The following is a 17,437-nucleotide window of genomic DNA, read 5'->3' as shown; positions in this document are numbered from 1 at the left end:
AACTTGAAGCAATCCCACTAAAATCAGGGACTAGACAAGGCTGCCCACTCTCTCCCTACTTATTCAATATATTTCGTGAACTCCTAGCCAGAGCAATCAGACAACAAAAGGAGATCAAAGGGATACAGATTGGAAAGGAAGAAGTCAAAATATCACTATTTGTAGATGAGATGAGTGTATATATAAGTGATCCCAAAACTTCCACCAGAGTACTACTAAAGCTGATAAACACCTTCAGCAATGTGGCTGTGTATAAAATAAACTCAAATAAATGAGTAGGCTTCCTCTACGCAAAAGAAAAACAAGCCAAGAAAGAAATTAGGGAAATGATACCATTCATAATAGTCCCTAATAATATAAAATACTTCGGTGTGACTTTAACCAAGCATGTGAAAGATCTGTATGATAAGAACTTCAAGCCTCTGAAAAAAGAAATTGAAGAAGATCTCAGAAGATGAAAAGATCTCCCATACTCATGGATTGGAAGGATTATATAGCAAAATTGGCCATTTTACCAAAAGCTACAGATTCAATGCAATCCCCATCAAAATTCCAACCCAATTCTTCATAGAGTTAGACAGAACAATTTGCAAATTCATCTGGAATAATAAGAAACTCAGGATAGCTAAAACTAGCTTCAACAATAAAAGGACTTCCGGGGTAATCACTATCCCTGAACTCAAGCAGTATTATAGAGCAATAGTCATAAAAATTTATGGTATTGGTACAGAAACAGATAAATAGATGGGTGAAATAGAATTGAAGTTCCAGCTATGAACCCACACACCAATGGTCACTTGATTTTTGACAAAGGAGCCAAAACCATCCAATTAAAAAAAGATAGCCTTTTCAGCAAATGGTGCTGGTTCAACAGGAGGTCAACATGTAGAAGAATGCAGATTGATCCATTCTTATCAACCTCTACAAAGCTTAAGAAAAAATGGATCAAGGACCTCCACATCAAACCAGATACACTCATACTAATAGAAGAAAAAGTGGAGAAGAATCTCGAACACATGGGCACTGGAGAAAATTTCCTGAACAAAACACCAATGGCTTATGCTCTAAGATCAAGAATCGACAAATGGGATCTCATAAAACTGCAAAGCTTCTGTAAGGGAAAGGACACTGTGGTTAGGACAAAACGGCAACCAACAGATTGGGAAAAGATCCTTACCAATCCTACAACAGATAGAGGGCTTATATCCAAAATATACAAAGAACTCACGAAGTTAGACTGCAGGGAGACAAGTAACGCTATTAAAAAATCTTGTTCAGAGATAAACAAAGAATTCACAGTTGAGGAATGCCGAATGGCTGAGAAGCACCTAAAGAAATGTTCAACATCTTTAGTCATAGGGGAAATGAAAATCAAAACAACCCTGAGATTCCACCTCACACCAGTCAGAATGGCTAAGATCAAGAACTCTGGTGACTGCAGATGCTGGCAAGGATGTGGAGAAAGAGGAACATTTGTCCAATTTTGGTGGGATTGAAGACTGGTACAACCATTCTGGAAATCAGTCTGGAGGTTCCTCAGAAAATTGGACATTGAACTACCTGAGGACCCAGCTATACCTCTCTTGGGCCTAAACCCAAAAGAATGCCCCAACATATAACAAAGACACATTCTCCACTATGTTCATAGCAGCCTTATTTATAATAGCCAGAAGCTGGAAAGAACCCAGATGTCCTTCAACAGAAGAACGGATACAGAAAATGTGGTACATCTATACAATGGAATACTACGCTGCTATCAAAACAATGACTCTATGAAATTCATAGGCAAATGGATGGAACTGGAAAATATCATCCTGAGCGAGGTAAGCTAATCCCAGAAAAATACACATGGTATGCACTCATTGATAAGTGGATATTAGCCCAAATGCTCGAATTACATTAGATGCAGAGAACACATGAAACTCAAGAAGGATGACGAAAATGTGAATGCTTCACTCCTTCTTTAAAAGGTGAACAACAATACCCTTGGGAGGGAATAGGGAGTCAAAGTTTAGAACTGAGGGTGAAGGAACGCCCATTCGGAGCATGCCCCACATGTGGCCCATACATATACAGCCACCAAACTATATAAGATGGATGAAACAAAGAAGTGCAGGCCGACAGGCACTGGATGTAGACCTCTCCTGAGAGACACACCCAGAATACAGCAAATACATAGGCAAATGCCATCATTAAACCACTGAACTGAGAATGGGACTCCTGTTGAAGGATCCAGAGAAAAGACTGAAAGAGCTTGAAAGGCCTTGAGACCCAGTATGAACAACAATGACAAACAACCAGAGCTTCCAGGGACTAAGCCACTACCCAAAGATTATTCATGGCCTGACCCTGGGCTCCAACTGCATAGGTAGTAATGAATAGCCTAGTAAGAGCACCAGTGCAAGGGGAAGCCCTTGGTCCTGCCACGACTGAACCCCCAGTAAAAGTGATTGTTGGGGGGAGGACTGTAACGGGGGAGGATGGGAAGGGGAACACCCATATAGAAGTATAGGAGTAGTGGTTAGGGAGATCTTGGCCCGGAACCCGGGAAAGGTAATAACAACTGAAATGTAAATATGAAATACCCAATTTAATAAAGATGGAGGAAAAAATAATTCTTGAGAGATACTTTTACACTAGTTATAATTGATGTTGTCTTTGAAGTGAAATATGATGCAAAATATCTATATCTATATCTATCTATCTATCTATCTATTTATCTATCTATCTAGAGATTGAGATAGAGATAAAGATACAGATAGAGATCTGGGAACCTATTTACTAATTATCAAAACATTTGTGTTGCAGACTCCATCTCCAAGGATTTGAGTTTCCTCTTCAATATTGGTGTTCATCTATCATCAACACTGTGATGCATGTCAATTCTCTTCTACAGGTAAAAGTCTCAAATACAGGGAAATTATGGCCACCAAAGTCAAGTGAAAGGCTTAGATAGGGCTCTTACTCAACGAAACCACAAGTAGTTCCATTGTGCTGAGGTCAAGTTTGAAAAAAATATGCTACACACTATTCCTAATTTATAAGTTCAGAATAGTGACTCCATTGAAATTGTTTACTATAATGGATTATTACAAATGTATCAATTTAGAACAATGCAAATTTATTTCCCAACAGTTTCAGATGTTCACCATAAAATGGAACAGTCAAGTTAGATGTAGCGTGGCTATATACTCTGCCCAGTGACCAATAAATCCAAAAAAACAAATGTTGGCATACAATCTCTGTAGTACTCTTTGTTTTTAATTAAAAAAAAAAAAACTCTTGACAAACTATCCTACTTTGATACTCTAGGGGTAGGTCTATTCTAGCCTTGCCATCTGTTACCAACCAGATTCCTCAGTTCCTTAGGTCACCTGCCTTACCTGATTTCAAGAAATATTCTCTGGTGTTAAAAGCCCATCTGGTTTGACTAAATTCACCCAGATGACTAAAGATAATTTTCAGAACTTCATGTCTTTAATATTAATCCTGCCTGTAATGTCCTTATTCATGTGGCAAAACCTCAATCATGACCCAGAAGAGCAAATATCATGAGGGTCCAAATATTATTCACTGCAAAGTAATTAAGTGCCGTAGGCCATTGAGAACTGGAATAAAACATGTTGCTAAGGAAACACTGGGGCGCCTCAACATAAGAGTCTTCATATCTAAAGAAGATAGCAGAATTTCATTGTGAAAATCCAGAAGCTACACAATATGAAGACAATTTAGCTTTTCAGTGAATAGACAGCAAGTAACCATCATGGGAACATCATTGGCAAAATAGGAGAAATTGTAATGAATTTCAAAATAAAAGAACAAAATCTTTTCATGTTCAGAAAAAGTGGAAATCAAGAAAGAAAAATAAATTTAAAAAGAGTTGAAATTTTTTCCTGCCATATAATTTGCCAACTTTTTTCTCCATTGTCTGCTTCATATAAACAAGTCTTTTTTCAGTAGAGCAAAAATAATCAATGAAAAATAATGGCTATCCACAACAGAGACGGTAGAGACATTTGAGAGATTTTAAGGAGGGTAGAAGGAAATGGCAGGGGAAGGGGAAGAAATAAAGGATGGAAAAGGATATAATTCTATTTCAATTGTAAGCATATTTTTAAATTGTACATTTTATAAAATAGATATAACAATAAAATAGAAAATAGGAATTCACAGAAGATAATCATTTCATTGATCCTGGCATACAACTATTAGCCTATTATCTTCACAGTGAGAAACATAGCAGTGTGCAGGCAGACATGGTGGTAGAAATGGAGCTGAGCGTTTTACATCTTGATACAATGGCAGCAGCAGGAGACTGTGTGCCACATTGGGAATAGCCTAAACATTGGGGAACCTCCTCAAGGCCATACCTCCTAATTGCGTCACTCCATCTGTGCCAAGTGTTCAAACACATGAGTCTATGGAGGACGTTCCTATTCAAACCTCCAGAGCCATATTGTTAAATAAAACAGTTGCTTCAGTCTATAGTTTTGTCACTACTGAAAAAATTGTACACTCTAGTTTGCTTCTTGTGTGTAACACAGTCCAAGCTAACAGAAATTTAGAATGCCAAGAGAAGACAAAAAGCAAAAACTCTTCAGTGGACAGTGTACTCACACTATTTTTATGGGAAGCTGCTATTTCAAAGGAGCGATGGACTTTGAAAATCTCTTTAGCTTACAGACTGCAGAAACGTATAAGGCATTAAAAGTCTTAGATAATATTTATCCATACAACTGTTTGATATAATTGATGGTATTTAGCACTTTGCTATTAGATATTTCAATAAAAATAAAATAATAACCAAATAGCTAAGTAACTAGGTAACTAAACTGGTTATAACTAAAGGCAAAAAATAGATTTCAGAAATTAAATTTTATATACTAGAACAGTTTTCCATTTAACTGAACTATTTGAGCTGAGTGACTTAAAAAATTTCAAAAGCCAAGGAATAATTGTGAAATCCTAGATGTCAGTGGAGGACTTACAAATACATGATCTTCTGGATGGAAAATGTTCACAAAATAAACAAATGAATAAAACTGTAAGACCTCTTAAACGAAAATTAAAATGTATTTCCGGTTTTCACAGTCATAATTATGAGGTATGGGTCAAGTTCAAGTCACTGACGTAATTCTTCTTAATATGTGAATAAGAATGTTGCATTCTCGTAGTCCAACATAATTATTTTATAAACACAAATGCATTATTTTGTAGATAGCTTCTTTCTTTACTCCCTCTTGAAACCCAAATACAAAAGAGCCTTTTCACAAACTAGCTAATTAAAATGAAGAACACATGAGTTAGATCATAAGAAATACATATGAGCAACATTTCTCTTGGCTACTTGTCTATTGATAATGCTAGAGGATGCAGAGGATCAGACTAGGTATAAATAGTGGTGTAAAACCATGGCTGCATATTAGAATCACATGATGTAATTTAAAGATACAAGCATTCAGGTCACTGAAATCACAATGTCAACCAATGAGTACACATGGAGAAACCAATGACTCCAGACACATATGTAGCAGTGGATGGCATTATCCAGCAACAATAGGAGAAAAAGCCCTTGGTCCTGTGAAGACTTTTTCCCAATGTAGGGTAATGCCAGGAAGTTGAAGTTGGAGTGGGTGGATGAGAGTAATCCTCATAGAAACATAGAAGCATAGAAATGTAAATACATAAAATATCCAAGAAAAATAAAATTTAAAAAGGGAAATCACAATGTCTGTGGGTAGGAGTGAAGAATAAGAGCTTTTTAAATAAATTCATTAGCTGATTCTAATGCATTGCATTACTTAAGAGGGACACACTGTGGTAAAGATATATAGCCATGGTTATTTCCCCAGTTATATAGTTCTTAGTTTTATGGAATTTCAAGAGCTTCTATATAAAAAATCAATACCTAATTTGAAATGTGAAATAAATAAGACTTTGGAAGACACTATTCTATTCTGCTACATATCAACAAAGTTAGGTTTTTGTGGGTAATATTTCAATATTTCTTGACTTTAGGATAAAGAAACTAATAGCAACTTTATTCACAAGAAACACTTGCAATTGTGAGTGTTTTTATTAAGCAGTATACAAGATAGGAACTGATACACCATTTAAATACAATATAAATGCAAAGTAAATTCTAAAAACAAGAAGGTAGGATTTGGCAAATAAGGATAAACAATACATGGGCTTCATGGCTGCAGAGTTAGTCACTAGAAATCGAATGACTTTAAATAACATATTTTGCATAGATAGGTTAAATATAAACATCTCTTTTTAGTGCATTTGTATTTATTTTAGATTGGTTTGGCTTGGAAATTTCTGAATCTAGAATGTTTTTGTTTTCAACTGGGCTATATTTTTTTTCAGATATTTGACAAGAACACAAGTAGCTGAGTGGTTAGAAATCTGGCAAAACTTTATCTCATATTCAAGAGGCATTGGGCAGGCTGAGGTGATTCTTCAGACTAAAATAGACTTATTGGTAGGTAAGCTGGCTTCTTAAATCCTAGTACACTGAAACTCACACTTCCTCCCAACTTTATTAGATGATTATCAAGTCACAAAATGGAGAAATAAATCATACCTTTTCATTTAAAGAGCCAAAAAGACATATTATAAATATATTTAGTAGATTAAATCAAAATATTTTAACACATCCATTTCATCTTATCACTTCTTTATTTTTTCACCAGTTTTATTCCTACACTTTTCATATCATAAAAATCACTTATTATGATTTTTTAAAAACAAACCACAACTTCTTTTTATACTGATTTTTCCTTAAAAACTCTCTGAAACTCCTTTTGCTAAATTGTGGAAATCTTGCATTGAGGCTCAGCTTGCACTTAATGAAGAATTAAGATCCACAAAGGATAAGTTAGAAGCGTATTTTCCAGTCATTTAGCTCCTTACAATCAGTCTCTCCTTTCCCAATGCTCATTAAGTAATTGAAGCCAAAAAGTTCCTATAAGCCACATCCATTTGCAAGAATTATTGTGATAAAAGACTTACATGTTGTCTCTATTACTATTAAATTCTCCACCCATGTAGCCGGTACACTTTGATTAAGGGGATACCATTATTGTTTGATTTCTTGTAGCATGAGACACATCAAAATATAAACACCAAATATATAGTTTCAGCTAATTTTAGTGGGAAATAGAGTAATTAATATAGTCACAAGTAAGCTAAGTTATACATACCAGTAGGTCTTTCATATTATAGCCAATAATCCCTAGCTTCTGGAATTTGTATTCTTGGAATTCTGTATTCTTTTGCATGAGTTGGAACTGGAAGACTATATTCAGCAACAGCGGCAACAGCTTCCTCCTCCTCCTCCTCCTCCTCCTCCTCCTCCTCCTCCTCCTCCTCCTCCTCCTCCCCTCCTCCTCCTCCTTTCTTTCTCTCTCTCTCTCTCTCTCTCTCTCTCTCTCTCTCTCTCCAGTTTGTATGTATGCATATGCATATGTGTGTTTAGATCAATGCATATGTGCTTAAGGCATTGCTTTCTTGTAGAGAGGGGCTAATTAAGAATTTGCCAAGGTTGCAAGATTAACTGGCCACGGAAATCTGTAAACACACTAGGCTTTGCCACTCAATCAATTTAAGTGTATTTATCATATATATTTATTCTTTTAAATTGTTTATTTTATTCTTTGATCTCTTTTTACAGTTGAGATTTCATTCCTGTCCAGGTCTCACCCCAAATGCTCTCCATCCCATTCCTCCTTTGACCTGCCTCCATGAGGGTATTAATATCCCCAATCCTTACCCCAACAGGTCTCCCCACACCCTATGCCTCAAATCTCTGGAGAGCTATGTGCATCATTTCTCACTGAGGCCAGACTAGGCAGTCCTCTGCTGTATATGTATCTGGGGGGGCGGGGCTCATATCAGCTAGTGTATGCTGCCTGGTTGGTGGCTCAGTGTCTGAGAGATCTCTAGGGTCCAGGTCAATTGAGACTGCGGATCTTTTCGTGGGACTGCCCTCCTCCTCAGCTTCTTCCAGCTTTCCCCCCACTTCAACCACAGGAGTTCGTGGATTCTGTCAATTGGTTAGTCGATATTTCTAGTATTTGCCTATGACTCTTTCAGCTGCTTGTTGGGCCACTTAGAGGGCAGCCATGCCAGCTAAGTTCCTGTCTGCAAGCAGACCACCTGATCAGAAAAGTGTCAGGGCTCAGGACCTGTCCTTGAGTTGGATCCCAATTTGTGCCTGTCATTATACTTCCTTTCTTTCATGATCTTCTCCACTGTTGTCCCTGCAGTTCCCTCAGACAGCAAAAATACTCGATCATATCAGAGATTTATTTGACTGTGGGATGGCAACCCCATTCTTCCACTTGATGTCTGGTCTCTCCACTGGAAGTGGCTCAGGCTCTAAGATCCAGAATTGATAACTGGCGCCTCATATAACTGGAAAGATTCTGTAAGGCAAAGGACATAGTCAATAGGACAAACTGGCAACGGAAAGATGGGGAAAAGCAAAACAATACAATACTTCACTAACCCCACATCCAACAGAGGACTAATATCCAAATTATATAAAGAACTCAAGTGACAACAGATCCTGGCAAGAATGTGAAAAATGTGAAGAAAGAACAGTCTTCCATTGCTCATTGAATTGCAAACTGGACAACAACTCTGGAAATACATCTGGAGCTTTCTCAAAAAATTGGAAATAGATCTACCTGAAGACACAGATATACCAATCGGGCATATACCCAAAATATAACCTACCATGTCACAGGGGCACATGCACTATTATGTTCATAGTGACCTAATTTGTGATAGCCAGAAGCTGGAAACAAACCAGATGTCCCACAACAGAAGAATGGATAGAGACGGTGTGGTTCATTTACATAATGGAATACTACTCAGCTACTAAGAATGAGGAAATCTCAGCCATTGCATTCCTCAGCTGTGAATTCTTTGTTTAGCTCTGAACCCCATTTTTTAATAGGGTTATTTGTCTCCCTGCGTCTAACTTTTTGAGTTCTTTGTATATTTTGGATATAAGGCCTCTATCTGTTGTAGGATTGGTAAAGATCTTTTCCCAATCTGTTGGTTGCCGTTTTGTCCTAACCACAGTGTCCTTTGCCTTACAGAAGCTTTGCAGTTTTATGAGATCCCATTTGTCGATTCTTGATCTTAGAGCATAAGCCATTGGTGTTTTGTTCAGGAAATTTTTCCAGTGCCCATGTGTTCCAGATGCTTCCCTAGTTTTTCTTCTATTAGTTTGAGTGTGTCTGGTTTGATGTGGAGGTCCTTGATCCACTTGGACTTAAGCTTTGTACAGGGTGATAAGCATGGATCGATCTGCATTCTTCTACATGTTGACCTCCAGTTGAACCAGCACCATTTGCTGAAAATGCTATCTTTTTTCCATTGGATGGATTTGGCTCCTTTGTCAAAAATCAAGTGACCATAGGTGTGTGGGTTCATTTCTGGGTCTTCAATTCTGTTCCATTGGTCTATCTGTCTGTCTCTGTACCAATACCATGCAGTTTTTATCACTATTGCTCTGTAATACTGCTTGAGTTCAGGGATAGTGATTCCCCCTGAAGTCCTTTTATTGTTGAGGATAGTTTTAGCTATCCTGGGTTTTTTGTTATTCCAGAGGAATTTACAAATTGTTCTGTCTAACTCTTTGAAGAATTGGATTGGTATTTTGATGGGGATTGCATTGAATCTGTAGATCGCTGGAAATGCAAATCAAAACAACCCTGAGATTTCACCTCACACCAGTGAGAATGGCTAAGATCAAAAACTCAGGTGACAGCAAATGCTGGCGAGGATGTGGAGAAAGAGGAACACTCCTCCATTGTTGGTGGGATTGCAGACTGGTACAACCATTCTGGAAATCAGTCTGGAAGTTCCTCAGAAAATTGGACATTAAACTGCCTGAGGATCCAGCTATCCCTCTCTTGGGCATATACCCAAAAGATGCCCCAACATATAAAAAAGACACGTGCTCCACTATGTTCATCGCAGCCTTATTTATAATAGCCAGAAGCTGGAAAGAACCCAGATGCCCTTCAACAGAGGAATGGATACAGAAAATGTGGTATATCTACACAATGGAATATTACTCAGCTATCAAAAACAACGAGTTTATGAAATTTGTAGGCAAATGGTTGGAACTGGAAAATATCATCCTGAGTGAGCTAACCCAATCACAGAAAGACATACATGGTATGCACTCATTGATAAGTGGCTATTAGCCCAAATGCCTGAATTACCCTAGATGCCTAGAACAAATGAAACTCAAGACGGATGATCAAAATGTGAATGCTTCACTCCTTCTTTAAAAGGGGAACAAGAATACCCTTGGCAGGGAAGAGAGAGGCAAAGATTAAAACAGAGACTGAAGGAACATCCATTCAGAGCCTGCCCCACATGTGGCCCATATATATACAGCCACCCAATTAGACAAGATGGATGAAGCAAAGAAGTGCAGAAGTGTAGATCACTCCTGAGAGACACAGCCAGAATACAGCAAATACAGAGGCGAATGCCAGCAGCAAACCTCTGAACTGAGAATAGGACCCCCGTTGAAGGAATCAGAGAAAGAACTGGAAGAGCTTGAAGGGGCTCGAGACCCTATATGTACAACAATGCCAAGCCACCAGAGCTTCCAGGGACTAAGCCACTACCTAAAGACTATACATGGACTGACCCTGGACTCTGACCTCATAGGTAGCAATGAATATCCTAGTAAGAGCACCAGTGGAAGGGGAAGCCCTGGGTCCTGCTAAGAATGAACCCCAGTGAACTAGACTGTCGGGGGAGGGCAGCAATGGGGGAGGGTGGGGAGGAACACCCATAAGGAAGGGGGAGGAAGGGGATGTTTCCCGAAACAGGAAAGGAATAACACTAAAAATGTATATAAGAAATATTCAAGTTAATAAAAAAAATAAATAAAAAAAAAAAAAAAAAAAAAAAAGAATGAGGAAATCATGAGCTTTGCAGGCAAGTGGATGTAACTAGAAAATGTTCTGAGTGAGGTAACTCAGACTCCAAAGGACGTGTATGGCATGTACTCAAGAAAAACTTAATATTAGCCAAAAATGTACAGAATACTCAGAATACAACCCACAGGACTAAAGAAGGTTAACAAGCCGCAGGACCCAAGTGAGGATATTTCGATCATCCCACTTGGGAGGGAGAAGAAATCAGTTACAGGGGGCAGAGGGAGTAAGGGAGCTGGTTAGAAGAGGGGACAAGGAGGAGAAAGGGGGTACATGATCTGGTACACGGGAGAGGACTGGACTGAAGCCTGCAGATAGAATGGAAACAGACAACCTCGGGAAGTAGGAGGTTGAGGGACCTTCTAGAATGTAATGGAGATCTGGGATGTGAGAGACTCTCAGGACACAAAGGGAGGGACCTTGATGAAGTGCTTTACAGTAGGGAGAGGGAACTTGGAATGTCCATCTATTTTATGTAAGTTGTGATGAACAAGATTAAGTTCTCCTGCTTGAAATTGACATTGCTGGCTCACTCCTCAGCCAAATTATTAACTTATAGCAAAGAATTACACTGCAGATTTGAAGGGAAGTCAGTTGTGATGATTGCATTGCAAAAGATGCTGACTTCTACCTTCCATCATATCCTTTACTCTTTTGTTAGTTTAGATAGTGGCCTTTATTTTCAGGAAAAGAATAGTCAAGGAGGGACTGAGGATTTGGTGAAATAAATAGCAAAGAATAAACTCTTCTTCACAAACAGAGGTGAGAGAGAGAGAGGGGGGGGAGACAGAGACAGAGACAAAAAGACAGAGAGACAAAGAGACAGAGACAGAAAGACAGAGAGACAGAGAGACAGACAGAGACAGAGAGACAGGCAGAGATGGAGGGAGACATACAAAGACAGGGACAGAGAGGTGCAACTTCCCCTGAAAGTTTAATAAAAGATCTTCAGATAAAGATTCTGAGATCAGCCATGGCATGCTTCTCATTTGAAGTCCTTAAGAGTCAGAGTATTTTGCTATGTTACAATAGGTCAATAGGGGTTGGTGATTTAACTCAAGTGGTAGAGTGCTCGCCTAACAAGCGCAAGGCTCTGAGTTCGGTCCCCAGCTCCAAGAAAAAAAAAAAGACAAAAAAAGACAATAGGTCAATAATAAACTGCCATTGAAACTATTATAATCAATATTAATTAATCCTTTTGTTATTAACTTTGAATTTCCTTCAAAATTCTATCAAAAGAGTGTCAGATTATTATTCTATCATGTCTGACTTTTACCCATATTTTCATATTTTACTTTATATATTCATATACTTAAATATTTCAATAATATATACATACATGTATAAATATAAATTTATAGTGAATATATGGGTATGTTATGAACACATTTGTATGTACATATTTATTTCTGTACATAAATTCCTTCTGTGGTGTTCCCATGTAAAAGAACATTAACAATAACAAATATCTTTTTTCCCCTATCTCCTTATTTTTCTGGGACAGAGTCTTCCTTTGTAGCCTTGAGAAACATGAACCTCATTATGTAGATCAGGTTGGCCTTGAACTCACAGAAAGCCATCTGCTTCTACCTCTTGATTGCTATGATTAAAGCCTGTGCCACAATATTTGGCACAAAAACAATCTCTGACCATGACCCTGTCTCGGAAGTGGTTTCTTTCACAGATCTGTATGAGAATGTATAATGACTCTTCTGTTAATAGTTTAAACTTCTCATAAAATATCTGAATTTGTTAAAATTTAAATATTAAATATCAAAATATAAAATATATTAAAATATCAATTATTAAAGTAAAATATCAAAATATCAATAATAATTTACTTACCGAATTTTTGCGTATTTCAGGTTGGAAATTAAACAAAACATCTTATATATGCTATTCAAGGAGCTATCTGTAATGTGTTTGATATTTACATTAAAAATAACTTTATTTCCTCTTTAGGTTTGAGAAAATGATAGCATATTATAGTTTATCTTCTGAAAAAAAATTCCAAGGCTTACCTAAAAACACAGTCATCAACCCTCCCTCTGTTGTAAAGCAGATTTAATATTCAAAATGCTTGTTATCTATGAGTAAAAAATAGTTACATTATTTTATAATATATTATATATAACATCCATAGTAATTATATATTGATTATATATTAAATAGCTCCACCTCAGTAGAATTGAATTGCAACAAATGGTTAAATACAGCAGCACAAGATAGGCCATTGGAGAAACAATTTATGCCTTTGGGCTTTTCATATTCTTTAATTATATGCAAGTCAAATGAAAATGAATAATTTGAATATTGTTTGACACTGTAAAAAATTTTGAGGGGATTCTGTCTTAACAACCACATTCACATGTAGATAACAAGACTGTCAGTTAAGGGTCATATCTGACCAAAAGAATTAATGTTCTTTAATTATGTAGTATAAAGAGTAGGATATATTTAAAGCTAAGCCAATAAGCTTGGTTATTAATGAACAGCTTTATTCAAAGTTAATTGGATATTCAAACTTCCAGCTTATATTTAATATGTAGCAGTTTTTTCCGACATCTCAAGACAGGTTGGCACTGTTTAGAAAATGATACCCTACATTGCTTTTTTTATTGGTTATAATATTTATTTACATTTCAAATATTATCTACCCTCCCAGTTTCCCCTCAACAAACCACCTATCACATTCCCCCTTCTGCTTATATGAGGGAGGTCCCCTAACTACTCATCCACTCCAGCCTCAGCACCCTAGCATTCCCCTGCATTGGGGAATCCAGTCTCCATGGGACCAAGGGCCTCCCCTCACATCAATTCCAGATAAGACAATGTTTCATGAACAGTTAGAGCTATGTGTCCCTACATGTTTACTCTTTGGATGATGGTTTAGTCCCTGGGATCTTTGGAGGGTCTGGTTGGTTAATATTGTTGTTCTTTTTATTATTATTATTATTAAATTGAGTATTTCTTATATACATTTTTGGTGTTATTCCCTTTCCTGTTTCCGGGCAAACATCCCTCCCCCTTCTTTATGGGTGTTCCCTCCCCATCCTCCCCTGCCACCCTCCCCAACAATCTAGTTCACTGGGGTTCAGTCTTAGCAGGACCCAGGGCTTCCCCCTTCCACTGGTGCTCTTACTAGGATATTCATTGCTACCTATGAGGTCAGAGTCCAGGGTCAGTCCATGTATAGCCTTTAGGTAGTGGCTTAGTCCCTGGAAGCTCTGGTTGCTTGGCATTGTTGTACATATGGGGTCTCGAGCCCCTTCAAGCTCTTCCACTTCTTTCTCTGATTCCTTCAACGGGGGTCCTATTCTCAATTCAGTGGTCTGCTGCTGGCATTCACCTCTGTATTTGCTGTATTCTGGCTGTGTCTCTCGGGAGAGATCTACATCGGGCTCCTGTCGGCCTGCACTTCTTTGCTTCATCCATCTTGTCTAATTGGATGGCTGTATATGCATGGGCCACATGTGGGGCAGGCTCTGAATGGGTGTTCCTTCTGTGTCAGTTTTAATCTTTGCCTCTCTATTCCCTGCCAAGGGTATTCTTGTTCCCCTTTTAAAGAAGGAGTGAAGCCTTCACATTTTGATCATCCGTCTTGAGTTTCAATATTGTTGTTCTTATTATGGGGTTGCAAACCCCTTCGTCTCCTTCAGTCCTTCCAGTAACTCCTCCACTGGGGTCCCCAAGCTAAGTCTGATTGGCTGCAAGCATCGAGTTTTTTAATTTTATGAAATCCCATTTGCCTATAGTTTATCTTATATCCTGATCCATTGGTGTTCTGTTCAGGAATATTTCCCCTGTGCCAATGTGTTCAAGGCTCTTACCCCACTTTCTCTTCTATTAGTTTCAGTGTATCTGGTTTTATGTAGAGGTCCTTGGTCTATTTGGGTTTAAGTTTGTATAAGGAGATAAGAATGGGTCAATTAACATTCTTCTACATGCTCACTGCCATTTGAACCAGAACTATTTGTTGAATATGCTGTCATTTTTTCCACGTGACAATTTTGACTTCTTTGTCAAAAGTCAAGTGACCATAAATGTGTGGGCTTAACTCTGAGTTCAATTCTATTCCATTGATCTACCTGTCTGTCTCTGTACTAATATCATGCTCTTTTTATCACTCTTGCTCTGCAGTACAGCTTCAGGTCAGTGATGTTTAATCCCCGAGAAGTACTCTTATTGGTGAGAATAGTTTTCACTCTCCTGGGTTTTTGTTATTTCAGATGAATTTGAGAATTGCTCTTTTTATCTCTGAAGAATTTTGGTGGGGGATTGCATTGAAACTGTATATTGCTTTTGATAAGATGGCCATTTTTAATATGTTAATCCTGATGATCCATGAGCATGGGAGACCTTTCCATTTTCTGAGGTCTTCTTCAATTTCAACCTTCAAAGAATTGAATTTCTTTTCATACATATCTTTCCATTGCTCAGGTACAGTCACAGCAAGATATTTTATATTACTGGTGACTATTGTGAAGGATGTCATTTCCATAATTTCTTTCTCGCAGTTTATCATTTGAGTAGGGGAAGGCTACTGATTTGTCTGAGTTAATTTTATATACAGTCAGTTTTCTAAAATTGTTTATCATCTTTAGGATTTCTCTGGTAGAAACTTTGGGGCCACTTAAGTATACTATTATATCATCTGCAAGTAGTGATTCCTTTACTTCTCCCTTTCCAATGTGTGTCACCTTCATCTCCTTTATTGTCTTATTGTGTGGCTAGAACTTCAAGTAGATAGGGAAAGAGTGAGGAGCCTTTTCTGGCCCCTGATTTTAATAAGATTGATTCAAATTTCTCTCCCTTTAGTTTGTTGTTGGCTATTGGTTTGCTGTATAGTTCTTTTATTATGTTTAGGTATGAGTCTTGAATTCCTGATCTCTAAAATACTTTTAACATGAAAGGTGTTGTATTTTGTCAAATGATTTTTCAGCAAATAATGAGATAAACATGTAATCTTTTTCTTTGAGTTTGTTTATGTAGTCGATTATGTTGATGGATTTCCATATTTTGAATCATCGCTACATTCCTGGGATGAAGGCTACTTGACCATATTTAATTATCATTTTGATGGGTTCTTAAATTCAGTTTATAAGAATTTTATTGAGTATTTTTCCATCAATATTCATAAGGGAAATTGGACTTAAGTTCTCTTTTTTTGTTGGGTCTTTGTGTGGTTTAGGTATTAAACAATGCTAATGTGGCTTCATAACATGAATTAGGTTGTCTTCCTTCCATTTATATTTTATGGACTAGTTTGAAAGTCTTGGTATTAGGTCTCCTTTGAAGGCCTGATAAAACCATCTGCGCCTGGGGTTTTTTTGGTTGGGGGACTTTTAATGACTGCTTCTATTTCTTTAGGTGTTAAGAGACTAGTTAGATGGTTTACCTGATTATGATTCAAGTTTGGTACCTGTTAACTTTCTAGAAAAATCATCCCTTTCATCTAGAATTTCTAGTTTTGTTTAGTATATTGGCTTTTGTATTAGGATCTGATGTTTTTGTTTTTTTAATTTCCTCAGATTCCGTTGCTATGTCTCCTTATTCATTTCTGATTTTGTTAATTTGAATACTGTCTCTGTGCCCTTTGATTAGTCTGGCTAAGGGCTTATCTAACTTGTTGATTTTTTCAAATTACCAGCTCCTGGTTTTGTTGATTCTTTATACAGTTCTTTTTGTTTCAAAATTCAGGGTTGATTTCACCCTTGACTTTGATTATTTCCAGCCATCTACTCTTCGGTGTATTTGTTTCTTCTTTTTTCTAGAGCTTTCAGATTTGATTTTAAGCTGCTATTTTATTCTCTCTCTCTCATTCTCTCTCTCTCTCTCTCTCTCTCTCTCTCTCTCTCTCTCATTCTCTCTCTCTCTCATTCTCTCTCTCTCTCTATATATATATATATACATATATATATATACATGTGTGTGTGTGTGTGTGTGTGTGTATTTCTTAACCATATATTTTGTAGCTTGTGGGTTATTTGTTTGTTTTGTTTTGTTTTGTTGTTTTGCATGTCCCTTTATTGCATCGAAGGCTTCTCTTGAAAATCTACTGGATTTAGCTTATAGACATTGCTGTTATTTCTTATTAATATACATATATGCATATCACCATTTAGTGTATTTTTATTTATTAATTCCTGTCCACTATAAAGTATATTTTATTAGAAGATATGATAAAGGCAGCCTTATAAAACAAATGTTTAAGACTCTTCAAAGAAATTAGTGAAAACAACAGCAAAATTTGTTATGTATCATTGAGTTTGCCAGAAAGCCCCTATGGGATTTTCCATGATAACCAAGGCCATTTGCCTGACTATAGGTTTGTCTCAACAAATTGATGATATGGCCCTATTGCTGATAAAAACACATATACAATTAATTATACATGAAAACATCCAGTTTGTGCTTAACTAAAACTCATACTAACAATGCACTCTGCATTCTACCAAAGG

This window comes from Rattus rattus, chromosome 5 (genome assembly GCF_011064425.1).
Source record: "Rattus rattus isolate New Zealand chromosome 5, Rrattus_CSIRO_v1, whole genome shotgun sequence".
Classification (NCBI taxonomy): domain Eukaryota; kingdom Metazoa; phylum Chordata; class Mammalia; order Rodentia; family Muridae; genus Rattus; species Rattus rattus.
The sequence above is the reverse complement of the archived record's forward strand: the minus strand, read 5'-3'. Positions refer to the sequence as shown.